This window comes from Felis catus, chromosome A3 (assembly GCF_018350175.1).
Source record: "Felis catus isolate Fca126 chromosome A3, F.catus_Fca126_mat1.0, whole genome shotgun sequence".
Taxonomy (NCBI): Eukaryota; Metazoa; Chordata; class Mammalia; order Carnivora; family Felidae; genus Felis; species Felis catus.
The window spans coordinates 42,565,026-42,585,167 of record NC_058370.1 but is presented as its reverse complement, the minus strand read 5'-3'; the positions used below and the strand labels follow the sequence as shown (position 1 = coordinate 42,585,167).

The window sequence follows — 20,142 nt, the reverse complement described above, 5'->3', positions numbered from 1 at the left end:
GAAAGACTAAACCCATCTTTACAGACAAGTCAGAAACCATCCTGTGCCCCCTGCACAGAGACCTTCTCCACCTTGGTCACACCTGAGGCAGTAGTAACCGTAAGTTATTCAGAGGACAATTCGGGCAGCACCCTTTTAGTCCAGAACCACCAAACGGACACAGTTTTTACATGAATAGTAAACACTGCCTGGAACTGAAATATTTTAGTTCCTGTGTGTTTGGAAAACTCTCCCCAGCTTGGTTCATTTGCATTTCTGCTCTGTGCTTGAATCTAGATGTCCCAGCAATGTTTTTGAGCCCAGCTCTGGTTTTCCTTTGATATTGCAAAGTCAGTGCTGGATAAAATACAAAATAAAAAGCTCCATAGGAAGGAAATCAAAACTGATTTGAAATTCTGGAAGTTGCTAAACGGTAGGTCCAGGTATCCAGTGAGGTGCTATTTCAAGACACAGTTTAAACAAAGGGCTCAGTTTTAGGTGGCAGTCACATTTGTTTGGCAACATCTGTTACTACTTGGAGTAATTTAGCCTCTTTGGGGTGGGGGTGGAGGTTCAGGTCTATTTACTGCTGGAGAGAAGCACTTAGTCTTTGATAGAAACAAAAGTGAGTCATTAGTCACTGCTATGTTGGCTGAAAAATGGAGTTTTCAGAGTTTACCTTGTGCATGTGAACTATTCATTTACAATCAGGTACACATGATTTGTGTCTCATTTATCTATTAGGAAATGGTCTGCAAATGGGTTTGGGCTTGGATTTCTCAAAAGGCTGATGGAACAAACAGTCACCCTTTTATCTCCCAGTCTGTCAGCATCAATGTTAATGCCGGCCTGCCATTAGCAATGGTTGACTTGCAGACAGAAACCTTCTAAATTATGGTCCTTTGTTGGGTGAATCCCCTAGCAATGACCCAGAAAGCAAGTATGGAGGGCCCTCCCCTCCCCAGGATGCAAACATGTTGGAAATGAGGTTGGCGAGCGGCAGGGACAGCGGCTCCTGTTGGCCTGGCTTGACAGTCCCTCTCTCTTTCCCCACGAAGAAGCCACACTGTAAGATCTAATGCCAGTTATTCCTTGCTGGGCTTTAGTGCTGCCAGTGTTCTCCTTGGAAACAGCAACACGAGGTGCTTTGGGGATCCCCTCTGATGATGGAGGTCAGGAGACTGTTTTGTAAAATCTGAGGAATAGCGGGAGAACTCTTGGAGCTGTTCTGTCAGTCACTGGCCACATCGCATGTGGCTTTGGGGCCCTTGAAGTGTGGCTGGTGCAAACTGAAATGTGCTCCGAGTGTGACATGCACGCTGGATTTTGAAGACTGAAGATGAAAATAAGAACGTGAACATCTCACGAACACATGGTGGGATATGGATTACATTTTGAAATGATAACATTGTGTTATACTGGGTTAAGCGGAATGTATTAGTCAAATCACATTTTACCTGTTTGTCTTACTTTTTAAAATTTTTTAAGTTTTATTTATTTATTTTGAGATAGAGAGAGAGAGAGAGAGCAAGCACGAGTGGGATGGGGCAGAGAGAGAGGGAAGGGGATTTCCAAGCAGGCTCCACACGGACACAGTGCAGAGCCTGACGCGGGGTTTGAACTCATGAACCATGACATCATGACCTGAGCCAAATCAAGGCGGGTGCTTAACTGACTGAGCCAGCCAGATATCCTTTGTCTTACTTTTTTAAATGTGCCTACTAGAAAATTGAAAGTCGTCTACATGGCACCCTTTATTTTGGGGGGCTCATTTTATTTTATTTTAAAATGCTTTTAATGTTTATTTATTTTTAAGAGAGAGAGAGAAAGCAGGAGAGGGGCAGAGAGGGAGACACAGAATCCGAAGCAGACTCCAGGCTCTGCGCTGTCAGTACAGAGCCTGACGCAGGGCTCGAACCCATGAACCATGAGATCATGACCTGAGCGGAAGTTGGACACTTAACTGACTGAGCCACCCAGGTGCTCCCTGGGGGGCTCGTTTCATATTTCTAGTGGACGCTGTTGGTCTTGATGTCCTTCACAGAGGAAGACACTGACTAGGGTAAGCGACCCAAATTCTCCTTTGGGGAAATAAACTCTGGAAGAAGGAGGAAAAAGACGAGTTTGGGACATGGAAATCTAACAGCTTTAACGTTCTGAGTTTATGTGCTGCATTCCCTGGTTTAAAGACAATTCTCTGTGGCAGATTTGGTGGCTGCAGCTAGACATTATGGGTGACACTCTACTTTAGCCCATGGCTCCCTCATGGCCACACCTGTCCTCTTAGAGTTTTGAAAAAAACAAAAACAAAAAACTGTGCAAAGAAGGGTGGACATTTTCCCAACCAGGGGTCAGGTCAGGCAATGTTTTCCTGTCCTGTTAGTGCCCAAGTTTTCTCTTTGTCTTTGTGACAATTGCTTGAGCACTCTGTGCTTCATTTTCTCATGTGCTAAAAATGTAACTATTTGGCCTGTTGACTTCATAGGACTGATACCTGAATCAAGCAAGTTCATGGGTTTGGAAGTATTTTGAAAAGTAGTAAATGGTTCTTAAGGAGCGGGTCACCACTGGGTCTTGAAACAAAAGAGTGACAGTCAAGAAAGGAACGGATTTACTTCTGGAGAAACCACAAGACATCAGAAGTCCCTCGTTTTCCTGCCTCTGAGGTTGTTGTTGTTTTATGATTGCTCCCACACTGATGTCAGAATCTGCGCCTGGCGGGAGAACTGTGCCAGATGGGAGAGTTTTGAAGTCCATAAAATCTAGTCTCCAAACCTGAAAAAGGAGACCCTGCCTTTCAACGTCATCTGCTTTGTGAAGAACTTTGATGAAGTGATGTATTTGCAGCCAGGATAGATAATTCTCAAAACCAAAGGTTGCAGAGTAAAGCAGTCAGGCTCCATAACTTGAGTGAAATATCATTTATTTATCTATCTGAGTCCTTCTGTTTAGTGAGGGCTGCTGTGAGCACATACTGAACAAGGAACAGAGAGAAATGCTTTCCTACAGATCTTTTGAGCAAGCTGGTTCTAATGGCATTTGGAGTATATGTCAATTACAGCAGCAGGGAAAGAGAAAGAGAATTAGTCTCTAGAGATATTGCTAAGTCTATAAAATCAGGTTTGGAGTCATGGTTTTACATCTTGTAAAACTCTCAGTCTCCTATTTCATTCCAGTCTAGATTCCTTGCGGGGTCATCTAGGGGGGTCATGTTTCCGGAAAAGAGACTCTCCTGGGGTCAGAAGATGTGTGTTCTTGTCCCAGCCCTGATCTATCCTTTATAAACCACACAATGAAGGCACATCCATCACTGTCAACGTGTACTTTAATGGCCCAAGACACCTCCTAAAAGCCGAGAACTTCTTCATATTTCCCCACAATGAAATGATAAATCACCCACTTTTGGATTCAGTCATCTACTTTCTGGGTCACCTTGGAAGACCAGAAGCTTACAACATCAGTTAAATGATGATGACACCACCTGGCCCTTCATTGCTCCTGTTAGGATAACAGTCAGGTTAAATATGTTTGAGCCCTTTAAGAAATATATACAAAGGAAATATTCACGTAACATCGATCAGGAATTACCAGGAAATAAATTATTCTACTTAAAAGAATTTTCTAGGAACTGAAACTTACCTATTTAGCACCAAATGGACTTAAAAAGTAGGTGTTTTTCATGGAAATCTTTCCAAAATCCACTAAAAATGTGGAGTAGAAATGAGCCTTTTTTTCTTAAAAGCGGAATGTGTTCATTAAGGGGCTCAATTAATACTCATTGATATAATTGGAGTTTCTCAGAGTAGATTTGCCCTGAAGTTAATGGTCTTACACTACTCTGGTTGTTGAATCTTTCTGATGGCTTTTCATTGTTAGCACTTCTATTTCTGATGAAGACTTCATTGATTTGTTTATTTTCTTCACAAATGTTTTCTGATCGCCTACTTGGTCCAGGGTCCCATGTGACCAACTGGGTACGTGTAGATGAATGACACCCAGTCCATGATCTCAAAGACATTGCTGTGCACTGAGGGGACAGACTGACTTCGAGAATTACGTCTGCACAGAAAATGTAGTTTGCGTGGACTGGCGACATTTATTTTGGCATTTTAGAGGTCAAGGTAAGATGAACAAGGTAAGTTCTCAACCAGTGTAGCTATTATCATATTATTATTTTTGGTAGCCCTTCAATTAAAACAATTTTTTTTTAAGATTTCATTTTTTTTTTTTTAATTTATTTTTGGGACAGAGAGCGACAGAGCATGAACGGGGGAGGGGCAGAGAGAGAGGGAGACACAGAATCGGAAACAGGCTCCAGGCTCTGAGCCATCAGCCCAGAGCCTGACGCGGGGCTCGAACTCACAGACCGCGAGATCGTGACCTGGCTGAAGTCGGGCGCTTAACCGACTGCGCCACCCAGGCGCCCCAAGATTTCATTTTTAATTAATCTCTCCACCCAACGTGGAGCTCAAACTCACAACCCTGAGATCAAGAGTTGAATGCTCCACCGAGTGAGCCTTCCAGGCACCCCATTCTCGGGAGCTCTTTTAAATGGTTGGCGATATGAGAAGATAAAATTTCTGCATGAAAGAAATATTACCACACTTGTTGATTATCATCAACATTTTCTACCTTGTGATAGCAAATGAGCTTCCAGACCCTGTGTCTCCGGGGACATGGTCAAACTTTAGTACATCTGCTTTCTCATTTCTCGGCCTGTTAGGTCAAGTCTTTAAACCAAGTGTGTCTTTAATCAAGCAGACAGCATGGTGGATGGAAGGAGTCCTGGATGGAAATTAGGAGACCTACTTTTGGCCTTCAGCTCTTCTGTTCACTCTTTGGAACTCAGTAAGAATGAGAAGATAACATTTGAATCTGCTAAATCTCTTCTAGCTCAGCAATTATGTAATAACTACCAGTAAGGCTTTTATTTCCTCCTTGCTACCCTAGTACTAACCTATTTTAAGGTCCTAAGAAAAGAAACTCTCCCTGCATTGACTCACTTCTCTTCTGGTCATGGATGAAGCAGCAGAAGAGAGGTTGCAAGTCCTTCCTGACCTGTCTCTCGCCAGTCTCTTCAGTTTTATGACAGACTATGCAAAAATGGCCATCACAAAGGGAGTGATGCTTCACTCACTCCCTTTGTGATGCAGTTTTTGGGGGTCTTTTCATCAAGAAGAAACAAAGTCTCTTTCTCCTCCTGTTGAATCTGGACTGGCCTTATGACTTGCTTTGATATTTGCTCTGTGATAGAACTTGGCAAGAATGATGGTGTGTCAGTTCTTAGGTTAGACCTCAAGAGATGTGGTTGCCTCTGCTCTCCCTGGGGCCCTACTCGGTCACCAAGCTGGACCAACCTACTGGAAGATGAGAGACCACAAAGAGCAGAGACGAGTAACTCAAAGGCTCCAGACATGTTAGGGGGCCTGGGTAAGATCAGCAAAATTGCCTACATGACTCAAGTTGTCCATGGATATATGAGGGAGTCACCTAGCTGAGTTCAGCCTAAATTATTGGCATGTAGAATAGTTAGCTAAATAGATCATTATTGTTTTAAGCCATTAAGTTTTGGGATGGTTTGTTATGCAGCAATAGCTACCTGATACACGCACAAAACTCCTTACATTGTAGCCACCCCGGCCATCATTCTATTCCTCAAACACACTGAATTTGTTTTCTCCTCAGGACTTTGCACTTCTGCCTGGAATGTTCTTCTTCAGATCTTCGCATGTTTGGCCCTTTTGTGTGTGTGAGAGTCAGGTGTCATCTTAAAGGTCACCTCTTTGGAGATGCTTTCCCTGACCATCATAACCTAGTTACAATGTACCATAATTCCGTCCTAATTGTACCACCTGCGTATCTTCTATCTCATTGCTCTGCTTTAGTACTCTGCACCGTATTGACTATTTCTTGATATTTCCTTTGTTATTTATTGCGTTCTTGGTTATTCTCGATCTTACCTAATTAGAATGCAAACGCCACAAAATGAGGGAGTCTGCTCTATCCCCAAAGCCTAGAAAACTCTTGGTCGCTGGTAGGGCACACAATTAAGGCATGGGGAAGGAGTAGAAGACATTCTTCAGTTTGCTGCAATTTGACAGAAGCAGTATAAAAAAGGTAGGTAGTTGTATCCACCTGCATTCACAGAGTTCTTTTCCGGTCTAGCTATGTCCGGCTGTTCCTGACATTGCCAGCATCACCTTTTAGCCACACCAGGCTGTGTGTCATATCCATATTCCATTCCAGGTAATGGCTTATTACCTGTGGACATGCTGTTCACTTCAGAATGGCCTTTGGCACACTCCCATTCATCTCCCAAGGCTTTCAGTGAAATTTTCAACTCCTCCCTCTATTCACCTCTGGTCACCAAGGAGAATTAATTATGCCTTTATCTATGTTTTCAGAGCTCATAACAAATGTTTCTATGATAATTTCCTCCATTAGCCAGAAAATGCATTGATGTTGGAAACTATTACTTATCCAACTTTGTACTCTCAAACACAACGAAGACTCTCCAAAAGTATTTGCCAAATTAAATAAGGCACAACTTGTGAAATAACTCGGCATGGTAGAGGGAATCATAATCTTACAAGGTCACGCGGCTGACGCTCTTGTTTCTGGCGTTGACCTCGCTAGGTAAAAACACTTTTTAAAAAATTAACATCTCCTACCACTCTTACTGGAATGAATGAACGAGCCAGCCACCCTCTGGAGGACTTTTCCTCCCAAATTACCTACCTAGAGGAGTCATGCATGCCATTTGGATTTACAAAGCTCTTTCTAAGTATCAACAGAGTTTTGAGAGAGACTCTTCTCTAAGGGGTCCGAAGGGTTGTGATTAGGGGGGACAGCAGTTTCTTCAGGAAAGATATGAAGGCTGAAAGAGTCTGAAGGCCGCTCATCTCATATCACTCTGAACTCTTTACATAGGACATAAAGATTTCTGGATGTGCTGAAAGTGTTTCTGTTCGTGAACCCAGCGGTCGCACCAGGCCTTGCACGGGTGGAGTGCTAATGAGAAACGGTGGGGCTGAGGGTGGGGATACTGTTCCCAGGCAATATGCATTTAAACTTAGAGAAAAGCAGTTTCATTTTCAAAATCCAGTGTCCTAGAGATGTCCTAAGTCATCACCTGCCCGAGGCCATCTGTTTGAGGATTCAATGGTTCTCTTCGGGAAGCTTCAGCCTCAGCCTTTTACAGCAGTCAGTGTGCCGCCTCCCTCGCCAAAGGGCTTATTTTAATTCATTAATTAATTTTGGCATACTTCACTCATTCGGGGTCAATGCCAGCTTGAAAACAAATCATCCACTTGACCTAAATGATTTATCTGCAAACCAAGAACCAGCTGTGGAACTAAGGAAATTCACATAAACTGCACAAATTACACTGTCGATGCATTTTAGCAAAAGGGAGATAAGACTGTACCCTTCACCTTTATGTCCATATAATTGTGTTTTAGGAAGCTGTATAAAAACAGTTCATTCTAATAAATCCCATGTTCAGTACCAAGACATTCTTCATGCAAATTCTGCCTCATTTTGGGAGCAACCCTTTTGCAGAAAAATGTCCAGCTAAGAAAATACTGCGGCACTTGCAAGCAAATGCCTACCGGTAATGAAATGCGTCATGTTCAACTTTATTACGATAATAATTTTTAATGTTTGTGTGTATGGCACACTGACATGGCTGAACTTGTAACGGTTTGATTCATTACCCACGGAGTAACTAGATACACCGTTTTTTTCTATTCATTTATTTCACAAAGATTTAATGAGTGCCTGCTATTATAGATGCCCAGTCAAACGCTGTGAGTGTCAAGAATAAATAAGGTAAATGAGACAGCTTTCTATGTTTGCTGTATGGTTAAGCTTTCTTGTCCGAAGGCACATTTAATAGGCTACACGCTTTATGTTTTTCTTATTAGGTCCTCATAATGACCCTTTGAGGGATATAGCACTCTACCCATTTTAAAGATGAGAATACAGGGGCGCCTGGGTGGCGCAGTCGGTTAAGCGTCCGAGTTTAGCCAGGACATGATCTCGCGGTCCATGAGTTCGAGCCCCGCGTCAGGCTCTGGGCTGATGGCTCAGAGCCTGGAGCCTGTTTCCGATTCTGTGTCTCCCTCTCTCTCTGTCCCTCCCCCGTTCATGCTCTGTCTCTCTCTGTCCCAAAAATAAGTAAACGTTGAAAAAAAATTAAAAAAAAAAAAAAAGATGAGACTACAGAGTCTGAAAGGAGGCAGGTGACTAGTTTAAATCACGAGGCAAACCAGCGGCAGAGCTGGGATTTGAAGCAAGAAGAAAAATGAGGCCTGGAAGGGAAGTAAAGGATAGAAAGAGCAAGACTGACCGACAGCAACTAAGCAATCTGGAAAAGCTGTTGGTAAATTGAAACATGCTCAGGGGGACTGATAAAAAACAATAGACATTGACATGGGCTGGCGAGGGGGTTGTGGGGTGGATCCTGGGTCATGACATTCCAGGATTAAAGACAATTTAGTATCAGCTCTTTTGAAGTGAGAGGGAGACGTACTGCAGGCCAACAAGAAAATTCTTATTTTGCCCAAGGCCCGGGGTTGCCTGAGGTTCTGGGTTAGTTGGGATAGCTTACAGAGAAAAGTCTGACAAATGTGGGATTTTTTTGCTTTGTGTGCATCCCACACCCGGAAATTTCTGGGTTCACACACGTTGACTTAATGTGAAGGTCAAGGCTGAAGTACTGAGAGGAAAACATCTATATATGTTCTTAGTTTTGATCTCTTGGATCCTGGTTGTTGGCAAATGTAGAGATCTTTCAGTTTGGGTATCTTATAGCTTCACCATAAGCGTGTGTGTGTGTGTGTGTGTGTGTGTGTATGTGTGTGTGTGTGTGTGTGTGTGTGCGTGCATTTTTTTCCAGCACCAAAAGGCATATAGAACACCAAATAACCACCGTCTTTCAAATTCCTTAACTGAAATTAAAATAATCAAGACACTCCTTTGGAAGCAATTTGCAACTTGCTGTTAAGCAATAGGAGGGTGATAAATAACCAAGTATACATTGTTTATAACCTTGGTATTTTATAAGGTCATAAAGAGAATTGGTCTATAACGTGAAATGAAAAGGCCACTTTTGCTTTGCAATATTTTAGGTTTTATGACAGTGTTTATACTGACTGTCCAAATAAAAGGTGACCTCAAAGATAAGGCGATGCCCCATTTTCCCAAGAAGAATATGCAAAAAATGTCTCACGGGCAATGTAAATATGAAAGCTTCTTGGGAAATGGATGGACCGGGCCAGTGCCTCCTTGTGGTAATTATTTGTTGACTCACATTGAAAATGACATCTGTGGAGTGTTGATTTAAAACCACTGCTTTTTCAGACCCTATTTTATCCAAAGTCTTTCCAGGTGCCTTGGACATCAGGGCCCTCCTCCTGCTGGAAGCTGCTTTATGAGTCATCACACAGTTGTCAAAACAGGGCTTCTAACATTTTACCTCGTGTTGTGATTTATCTGCGGCAGGACACTTATTTTTAATCCATATCCGATGCCAGTGCTACAATTTCCCTCCTAAGTTCCAAGTTCCTATTCATGTAACATCAAACAGCTCTCTTCTTCATTGATCCTGCAGGTCACACTCTCCACTGATCCTGTCTTGCTTTTTAAAAGTGATTTGAAAAGGCTTGTTTACAATGACACCCCACCCTGAAGCCCAGGGCCATATCCCAGGCGATGGTGACTACAGTCTGGTGACTCTGATCACCTTTGTGAAGTTTCTCTGCGCCTTGCATTCTTTCGCTTCATCAGGTCGCTTCTATGAGCATCCAAAATTAGCATCATTTAAGGTTGTTTAAGGCAAGTTATGTCTCTCCCCCCCAAAAATGTATTTATCAAATAAAATAAATGTGAGAGCACCTAATATTCTAAGAGGCTTTGTGAGGACTTCACCTTAAGGCAACACACTCACTTTTGAGGGTCATTTTGGTAAAGCCTCAACTCATATCAGAACAGAATCAATATTTTATGAGTTCAACTGAACAGTATTATTGAAAATCCTTCTCAGTATTAATCAAAAAAGCATGAAAATGAGGAAATGAGAAAAACGAAAAGTATTTTCATTGTAATAATTGACACATAAATAAAGCTCACATTTCCCTTGACCATGCCTGTACCTCTTAGACGTCCAGACATCAAAATCTCACCCTCTTCAACTCACTGGAAATGACCAAAAAAGATGTAAAAAGAGAAAGCTGTAAACCAGGGGGTGTGCCAGGAACTGCCTGGCATTTCTTGGAGATTCAGTGGGGGGGGCTGGGCGGCGATGTGCGGAGAGGACTCAGCCAACCAGCCTCTGGGAGATGTGTTTTCATCCCGTCAAATGGCCCTGGGTAGAAGGTGCCCAGAGCAGTGCAGACTCCAGGCTCCAGTGGGCACAGATGGCTCTACCAGGGACACAGGGCTGTGGACTTGTAAAGAGGGCAGCTGTCACCGGCCAGCCCTGGAGATCCTGCTGGGGCTAATTCGTGCCTGCTCAGTGAAGGGGCAGGAGGCAGACTGAAAGACCATCCTTCAGGCTAGGGCGCCTTCCCCTGGGTCTCTGAACAGATGGGATCAAACCAGAGTTGAATCTCAGCTTTTCACTCCTTCTTTCCCCGGGGCCTGAAGTATGTGGCCAGCCGGCTGTCAGGGAGCCAGCTCATGTGACAAATGAGAGTAAACACACACCTGCTTCCTTCAGGAGGAAAAGAGACACCCTAAACCTGACGAAGCCTGGGTCATCCATCCCGGAGAGTTAGAACTGGTGCCTTCCCCCCAAATAGATCTACAGGGTGGGATAGGAGAAAGAATGAATGTCTTTCTAATTCCCAGCCAGATTCATGAAAGCACAGCTGAGAGTCCGTGAGAGGAAGGCGCTTTGATAGCACTAAAGATTGCCTAAGAGCAGAAACAGGATTATTAAATCCAAAACTGTCACACCAGAAGAATGACAGATAAGGTAGAAAATCGGATTAGTGAGGAAAAAGCCAAATTTGGGAAATTCTTCCAGAACTCGGAGGGAACAATGAAGGTATAACAATGATGGAAGACGGGAGAAATGGAATCAGGGATCGGAGATATCCAGTGTTAATTTGGACATGTGATAAAATTCCAATAAAAAGTCCCAAGGGATATTTTTGGGGACTGGGTAAAAATTACCCCAGCATCCTTCTGAGAAGACTAACTAGACAAGGAAAGTTAAAAGGATGATCGTTACAGGCAGTTGTGATGAAGGAAGTTGGGCAGGCATGAAAACATACCATACGGCCACATGATGCAAACAGAGAGGTTAGCCGGAGAAAACAGAGTGGATGAAGCAGAACGGAACCCCAGAAACTGACCCTTGTGTTTAGCACACAATAAGGTGGTTTTGCAAATTAAAGGGGGAAAGGATGGATTGTGTATTAAGCCATACTGTGAGAATCATGCAACTATTTGATGGTATTTTATAACAAACACCAAAATAGGTCCTGTTGTGTTAAAAATTATTGCGTGGAGAGATATAATCCAAGACAACCAGGAAAATGTCTGGTGAAAAGGCTGGAGAAAGGCTTTCTGGCAAAAAAAAAAAAAAAAAAAAAAAAAAAAAGAAAAGAAAAAGAAAAGAAAACCATGAAGGAACAAACCGTGAAGTAAATTTTTTAAGAAATGAGAATTTAGGGGCACCTGACTCAGTTGCTTAAGATCCAACAGTTGGTTTTGGTTCAGGTCATGATCTCACCGTTGGTGGGTTCGGGCCCCGTGCTGGGCTCTGTGCTGACAGAGTGGATCCTGCCTGGGATTCTCTATCACTCCCTTTCCCTCTGCCTTGCCTCTGTTCACCCACACCCTCTCTCTCAAAATAAATAAAACATAAGAAATCTGAAATATGATTAGGGCGTCAACGATATCTTAAACATCATTAACTTAAAACAACCGTAACAGCAATAGAAGCAAAAGTCCACACACAGCATCCCGATCGCACTGAGAATGTTGAGCAGCATCCCTGGCCTCTATCCACCACCTCCCCACCAGCTGTGGTGATCCTATCTCTAGGCATTGCCAAGTGTCTTCTGGGGCCGCAAATCTTCCCTCCCCGCACCCCACCCCCCTTCGCCTGTGAAAACCATTGTTCTAAAGCTAAACTATAACATGTAAGCTATGGGGGGGGGGCGGGGGAGGCTAAGTCTGGAATCCCCACTTAAGTCAATTGAAATAGGAAAGCAGCCAAGTGGAGAGCAAGTAAGAGCGTGTTGAAATCTAGTGTCTCCCTCAGAGATCATTTCATAAATATTATTGGCTAGTTAACATTTTATAATTAGAGAAAAATGGATTCATATATGTTTTACTTCTTATTGTAATCATGAGGAGAATAAAGATGGGTTATAGCTCTCAGAGCAGAAAAGGAAGGAAAGAACAGTAAAAAGATAATCCGTAAAGGACAGACAAAAGGAACTAGCCTAGAGTCCCACGAACAAATATATTAATTTTCGGGCGCCTGGGTGGCTAAGTCGGTTAAGCATCCGACTCTTGATTTCCGCTTAGGTCATGATCTCACTGTTTGTGGGTTCAAGCCCTGCATCGGGCCCTACGCTGCCAGTGTGCAGCCTGCCTGGGATTCTCTTTCTCCCTCTCTCTGCCCCCACCCCCCAAATAAATAAACTTAAAAAGTTTTAAAAAATAACAAATATGTTACTTTTGACAATAAATAAAAATACCTTAGAGCACCACACTAAAAGAAAATTACTTTTAGTTGAGATCAAAAGTCCAAATTCAACTGTATGCTATTTTTAAAAATTACCTAAAGGGGTGCCTGGGTGGCTCAGTTGGTTAAGCATCTGACTTCTGCTCAGGTCATGCTCTCACAGTTTGTGAGTTCGGGCCCGGCATCGGGCTCTGTGCTGACAGCTCAGAGACTAGAGCCTGTTTCCAATTCTGTGTCTTCCTCTCTCTCTGTCCTTCCCCTGTTCACACTCTGTCTCTCTTTCTCGCTCAACAAGAAACATTAAAAAAAATTTTTTTTTAATTACCTAAAAAAGTAATTGTTCCAAGAAGGCAAAAAATAAAGGGATTAGCAAAGCTAAATCAGGTTCATGTACTAACAGGAGAGTAAGAGTGGCAATATTAATTGGACAACGTAGACCTGAAGACAAAGAACATTGAATGATATGACTTTTTATTGATAAGAAGCTATGTTTACAGTAAGGACATAACAATGATGACTCTGAACCAAATACTATCACATCAAAACATATAACCCACACTTGCCATTTGCCATGTGGTATAGACTGAATATTTATATCTCCCCAGCCCTCAAACTCATATGCTGAGATCCTAACCCTCAATGTGGTAGTTATTTGGGAGTGGAGCCTTTGAGAAGTGCTTGGTTCAGGAGCATGTCGCTCAGGAATGGGATTAGCACCCTTATGAAAGGGATCCCATAGCTTCCTCATCCCTTCTGCAAATAAGGATACAGGGAGAAGATGGCCATCTGCGAATGAGGAAGCAGGTCCTCGACAGAATCTGAATCTGCCAGCACCTTGATCTTGGATTTCCCAGCCTTCCGGGCTGAGAGTAATAAACGCCTGTGGTTTAAGCCACACACTCTGTGGCATTTTTGTGACAGCAGCCTGGGCAGACTCCAGGGAGCCACCAGCCTGAAAAAGGAGACACATGGGAAAGACCCTAACTCAACCTGCAGCCTGGAGCACGCCGGCCAGCCAGTGCTGCTGATTCAGACCATGGCGCCAATGAACCTGGCCCCAGTATGCTAAATCCATTTCCAAATAGCCAGATGATGCTCTGATGTTGAATAGTCTCTTTCTGTCCTCCCTGCCCGAGAAACTCAACCGCAGCACCGGGACACTCACCATTCCTAATTTTCTAATATAAACAGTCCTTTTTTGACTTTGAACCTGGCTGTCCTCATCGTGTACAACACCCAGCATGTACTTTGCAACACCTGTTCACTAAATTTTCTGCTCAAACACCAACACTTGTAATTAATGTAGTGTATGCAATTGTAATTCAACTCAAATGTCATGAAAACATTAATCCTGTAAAACACCCTTAAAAACAAATATAAAACACAAAGGGTCCACTTTGAATATCATTTAAGTGCAGCTCACTCTCTAGATAATATTGCTTCCTTATCTACAGTGAAACATGACATTTTATGTTCATGTAGCATCTTTGGGCCAACAGAGGAAACCTTTCTGAGTGTTATCACTAGGAGATGTCACCAATGGGCCTGCTGTTCACCTTTTATAGTACAAGTAAATTCATCAAAACTTTTAGGGTTGGGGGCGCCTGGGTGGCGTAGTCGGTTAAGCGTCCGACTTCAGCCAGGTCACGATCTCGAGGTCCGTGAGTTCGAGCCCCGCGTCAGGCTCTGGGCTGACGGCTCGGAGCCTGGAGCCTGTTTCCGATTCTGTGTCTCCCTCTCTCTCTGCCCCTCCCCCGTTCATGCTCTGTCTCTCTCTCTGTCCCAAAAATAAATAAAAAAAAAAAACGTTGAAAAAAAAAATTAAAAAAAAAAAAAACTTTTAGGGTTGAGGTGACTTTACCATAAGAAGACTCTTCCCACATTTTCACCTTTTGATGAAAAAGGTTATGGTAATTAATTTTAGAAAATAAGGCAACACAAAATAATAAACATTTTCAATACAAGGGATGAAAGGTAATCCCGCAAAAGTGAACAACCCCCCCCAAAAAGGACTTTTAATTTCTAAATTAAAAAAAAAATATGTTTATTTTTGCGAGAGGGAGAGAGAGACAGAGCACGAGCAGGGGAGGGGCAGAGAGAAAGGGAGACACAGAATCTGAAGCAGGCTCCAGGCTCTGAGCTGTCAGCACAGATCCCACTGCGGGGCTCGAACCCGCAAACCATGAGATCATGATCTGAGCCCGAAGTCAGATGCTTAATCGACTGAACTACCCAGGTGCCCCGAGAGGATAATTTTTTTCTTCTTTTTTTTTAATTCGTTATTCTTTTATTTTCTATGATATTTTAGGGGAAAAGGTAATGATTGATATTTATAGGATCAAGCTAATGTTATCTAAAAAGAATTATGTATAAATCTTCACTTAAATTTAGCATTTATTTATTTTTTTATTTATTCATTAATTTTTTTTTTCAACTTTTTTTTTTTTCAACGTTTTTTTTTTATTTATTTTTGGGACAGAGAGACACAGAGCATGAACGGGGGAGGGGCAGAGAGAGAGGGAGACACAGAATCGGAAACAGGCTCCAGGCTCCGAGCCATCAGCCCAGAGCCTGACGCGGGGCTCGAACTCACGGACCGCGAGATCGTGACCTGAGCTGAAGTCGGACGCTTAACCGACTGCGCCACCCAGGCGCCCCAATTTATTCATTAATTTTTAAAAAATTTACATTCAAGTTAGTTATCATACAGTGCAACAATGATTTCAGTAGTAGATTCCTTAACAGAAGATAATTTCTGATGCTCTCCTTGTACTCTGTTCCTGCCCAGGACTCTGCTTCATGCATGGTGATTACTCAGCAAAGACTATTGAATTGGAGGGTATCGTACATTCCCAAATGAATATTTTTTCTCACGAACCATTGTTGTCAAGTATCCCTTGCTCCTGGCTTTTCACTAAATGTATTTTCCCAGAAAAACAAAACAAAACAAAATAAAATAATGCAGCACAAAACTTGCTGGAAATACAGGAAGGCCCATTTCAAAGCAGTGATTTGAGCTCAGAGGTTCTCCTTCCCTTCCTACAAATATTCTATTGGAATAACCAAAGGGATGTAAATTTAAAAGAAAATATGCAACAGAGCTGAAAAACTCAGAAGGACAGACTTGACAGGCCAGGCTGGAAGAATTTCTGGAAGACAGGAAACAGATGGCGTCAAGGTGAGGACAGGTGAAGGGTGATGGGGGTACATATGGTTTGGCTGCATCAGAGGTAAGGATGTCAACAAAATGTCATGTGGAGGTTCTTGGAATTTATTCTCTATCTTAAAAAAATTGGTAAATTTTTAAACCAGTTTTACATTTACAAAAACCCTTTTTTTCTTTCTTTTTTTCTTTCTTTTTTTATTCTGAGAAAGAGAGAGAGAGAGAGAGAGAGAGAGAGCATGAGCAGGGAAGGGGCAGAGATCTCACGAACCATGAGATCATGACCTGAGCTGAAATCAAGAGTCGGCCACTTAAGCGACTGAGCCACCCAGGCGCCCCAAGAATGTGGGATTCTGCGATAGATCCCATGATTTAGGTTTCAGAGTTTATGTAGGTGATTAGCTAGCTATGTCTCGTTCTGGGAAGTTGGGAGTTTTTGATGTGACGTATGTGGCGGACCCTGCGGATGTCCTGCTCACATGCCACACCGCTTCTCTGGCCCCGAGGGAGTCACCTGCTTTGTTCAGACAGCCCCATGGCTTTGCACAGGCAGTTACATCCCTGCTGGCCTGCGATCAGGTACTGGAGCAGTGAATTGGACAGACACCAGGTCTTAGGACTCTGGAATTCCTGAAGCCCTGTCCCCTCAAAAGCTGGCATAATTCTTGCCCCGGGGCTTTGCCACCCCTGGATGGAGCAGTGCCGGAGGTCCCTTGCTTGGGGAGAGGCAAGCAGGAGACACTGGTTATCAGTATGGAGAAATTTATATTTTCATTTGTAAAGATGAGGCAGAGAAGAGAAGAACCACACACCCATATCTGTAAAAGCAGCAGCTGAAAGAGGAGACTACCTGAGCACGAGGAGCAAATTCCACGTTGCAATCACGATGGCGCTTCAGGACGCTGGGGCCAGATGGCCTGGGTTAGCGTCGGCCTCTGCCCTGCTGTCCTCGCGGTGAAATGTTGGTAATAATAACCGTACATGTCCTAACTATCTAACCCACACCGGTTGGTTGGATGAAATGAGTTAACATATGTAAAGCATTTAAAACAATGCTGGGAACACATTAAATTCTCAATAAATGTTTGCTGAATGTAACTGTGGATCTCACTGAAAAGCATAAAACAAACAAACAAACAAAACAAAACAGAGATTATCCCAATTTTAAATTTATAGCCTCAGTGAAATTTAAGGGATATTTCTATCAATATGACATGCGCAGTTTGCTATGAGAGAAGAATAAACAGGAAAAAGAGAACCTTTTAAGAAATTCAAAGCAATTACTGTTCTCAAATTTAATTTAGGAATAGAATGGACATTGTTAAAAATCAAGTTAATGAATTCAAGGAATTGTCTCAGAGAACAGGACAGAGAGAAGGAAAAAGAAAGCAAGGGGAAGAAGCATGGAGGACAGATCCAGAATATCTTATATTTACATAATGTCAATTTAAAAAAAGGAGAAAACAGAGGAAATGAGGGGGAATGAGGAAAAAAATATTTTTGATCTGCACAGGTTTTCTTTCAAATTAGTAACTCTCACTGGATGACAAACAAGATTATTTAAAATAAATCAGATTGTGGAATATTTCTAAATTTCCAGAATAAAGGAAAAGTCCTACGATCCTTTAGACAAGGCAAAAAAAAAAAAAAAAAATCCCTCAAACAAAAAACCCCACAAAACCTCTAAAGGAGGGAGAATCAAACTGGACTTCTTAGGTACTGGGCTTTTTACTTGAAACACCAAATGCCAGGAGAAAATAGAATAGGGTTTACGGAGTTTAGAGAAAAATGGATTGTGACTCCTGAATTCATGTGTGAGGGCAGAAGAAACAAAGTAAGGTTGCTTATTCCAGCAAAAGGCTGGAAAGGGAAAAAGGGAAATATCAAAAAAGTATAGTAGAAGTATAAAAGTATAGTATAGTTTTAAGAAGACTTAAAACGAAGGGCATAAGTTCCACACAGAGGTCACAATGAATATGAATGAATTAGATGCTTAATAAAAGACAAGGTTGTCCAACTGAATGAACCAAAGCCATCACCAGTTATGTGGTACCACCAAGAGACACATCATAAAAAGAAAGGTTGCAAATAAAGAGACAGTGAAAGATGGGCTGAAAGAATGCAGAACAATGCCTATTAGAAAGGCAGGGTGGGCAGTATTAACATCAGAAGGAAGAAACCATGGGGAAAGTATCGTAGGGACAAAGGAAATACTTCCTATTGTTAAAAGGAATATCTTCCAGGGGAACACAACAATCACAAAACTTTATGCATTCATTATAACTTTGGAACTGGAATCAGCAACTCTTAGAAATAAAAGGAAACGTCACCTCGACCACAATTATAGTAGAGAGTTTACATGTTGCCTTCAAAAATTGGCAGACCAGGAAGAACAAAAAATCGCAAGGATACAGAGTATTTATGTAGCGTAATGAACACATCGGATTTAATGGTTATGTAGCAAACTGCAATTGTCAAGGAGCTACTGCACGTCATCTTCAAATACTCATTTAAAAAATAATTATAGGCTACTTAGAAAGGAATAATAATGGAAGATCACATTTCAAAGCGTGTGAGATGAATCCAAATCTTGATTCAAAGGAAATCATTTTAATACTGTATATTTAGTAATAAAAACTATATAGCTTTTATTGCAAATAAAATAACAGCATTGGGGTGCTTGGCTGGCTCAGTCGGTGCAGCATGCAATGCTTAATCTCGGGGATTGTGAGTTCAAGCCTTGCGTTGGGTATAGAGATTACTTAAAAATTTTTTTTAAATAAAATAACATAGTGTTTATTTAAGAAACACAAACAATAATTTCAAAGGAAATAGGAAAAAGGTATTATTAAGATAAAAACAAACAAATATCCTCCCCCCAAGAGTAGTATTGAGAAACAAATCTAAATTTTGGTTCTTTCAAAAAGCCGACATAATAGCCAAACCTAAGTGTAATAAAAAAACAGAGAAAGAGAAGAGAGCAGTACACTATATTAGGAATAAAAGCATATAATTATATACTGAAAGGATTTTTTAATGGTAAGGAAATACCATACACAAGTTTACAGTAACAAATTTGATAACTGAGATGAATAAATACTCTTCAAGAAATGTATAAATTACCAAAATGGGCTCAGGAAGTGGCAGAAAACCTGAATAGACAATAGGCAATTTAAAGGAAGTTGAAAAGTTGTCAAAGATACACTTCTAAAAAAGGACCAGAACAACCCAGTTTTTAAACGAGTTACATTGACCTTCAAGGAGCATATTGTTCCTTTGCTATTTAAACTGTTAGGAAACAAAAAGTTTCCGGTTCATTTTATGGGCTTCATGATTCCCGAGAAAAAGATTGCCCCAAAAAGAAACTGAAGACAAATATCTCTTAGGAGTCCAGACTTTTAGAATTCTAAATAAAATATCAACAAATTGAATCTGTATTATAATAAAGATAAAGTCTCATGACCAGGTGAAATTTACACTAGTAATTTGGAGGTGTTTTTATATTAGGAAATCAGTCACTGTAATATACTTTATTGCATTAACTGTTTAAAAGAAAAACAATATGATGATGTAGACATATGTTTCAAGTATATTTGCTATATTTGATAGTTTCCATTTTTGATAAGTACTCTTTATGAATTAGAAGCATAAAAAGTGTTTGAAATGTGATACAGTGTTTGTTAAGAAGCAAAAGATACAAAAACAAAACAGGCACTCTTGTTACCATGGACAACACAATGATGCCCACACTGACAGCTCTTACTCGTTTCTTTGGAGGTTGTAAACAAAACAAGGTCAAGAAAAATGTATGAGATATAAATGATAGAAGAGATAAGAGGGGTGCCTGGGTGACTCAGCCTGTTAAGTGTCTGACTCTAAATCTCGGCTCAGGTCATGATCTCAGGGTTTGTGAGATCGAGCCCTGCGTGTTGCTCTGTGCTGACAGTGCAGAGCCTGCTTGAGATTTTCTCTGTCCCTCCTCCCATCTCAAAATATGTAAATAAACTCTTAAAAAGAAGAAGAAGAAGAGAAGAAGAAGAGAAGAAGAAGGAAGAAGAAGAAGAAGAAGAAGAAGAAGAAGAAGAAGAAGAAAAGACATATGAAATGGTCATTATTTATACTTTCTTTGAGTTTCTCCTTAGAAAATTCAAGATAATTGTGTTTCAGGCTATCATAATTAATAAGGCTCAGCAAGATGGAGAAAATCAACATTTAAGAATTTCATAGCTTTCCTATGTACTAGCAGTAGTTTTTTAGAGAAAGTCATAAGAAAAAATGTATTCATAATAATACTTCA

The 20,142-nt window shown here is 41.5% G+C and overlaps 1 protein-coding gene and 1 long non-coding RNA gene across 2 annotated transcripts in view; one reads left to right on the top strand and one right to left on the bottom strand.

Annotated features, from left to right (window-relative positions):
• The window catches only part of PCSK2 (proprotein convertase subtilisin/kexin type 2), a 275,158-nt gene that overhangs the window by 171,215 nt on the left and 83,801 nt on the right, over nt 1-20,142 (bottom strand). The gene's annotated exons all lie outside the window — the stretch shown is intronic.
• On the top strand, nt 4,771-5,843 carry LOC109498092. The gene is made up of 2 exons (XR_002154682.3): nt 4,771-5,409; nt 5,665-5,843. It is a non-coding gene; the product is annotated as an uncharacterized LOC109498092 (long non-coding RNA).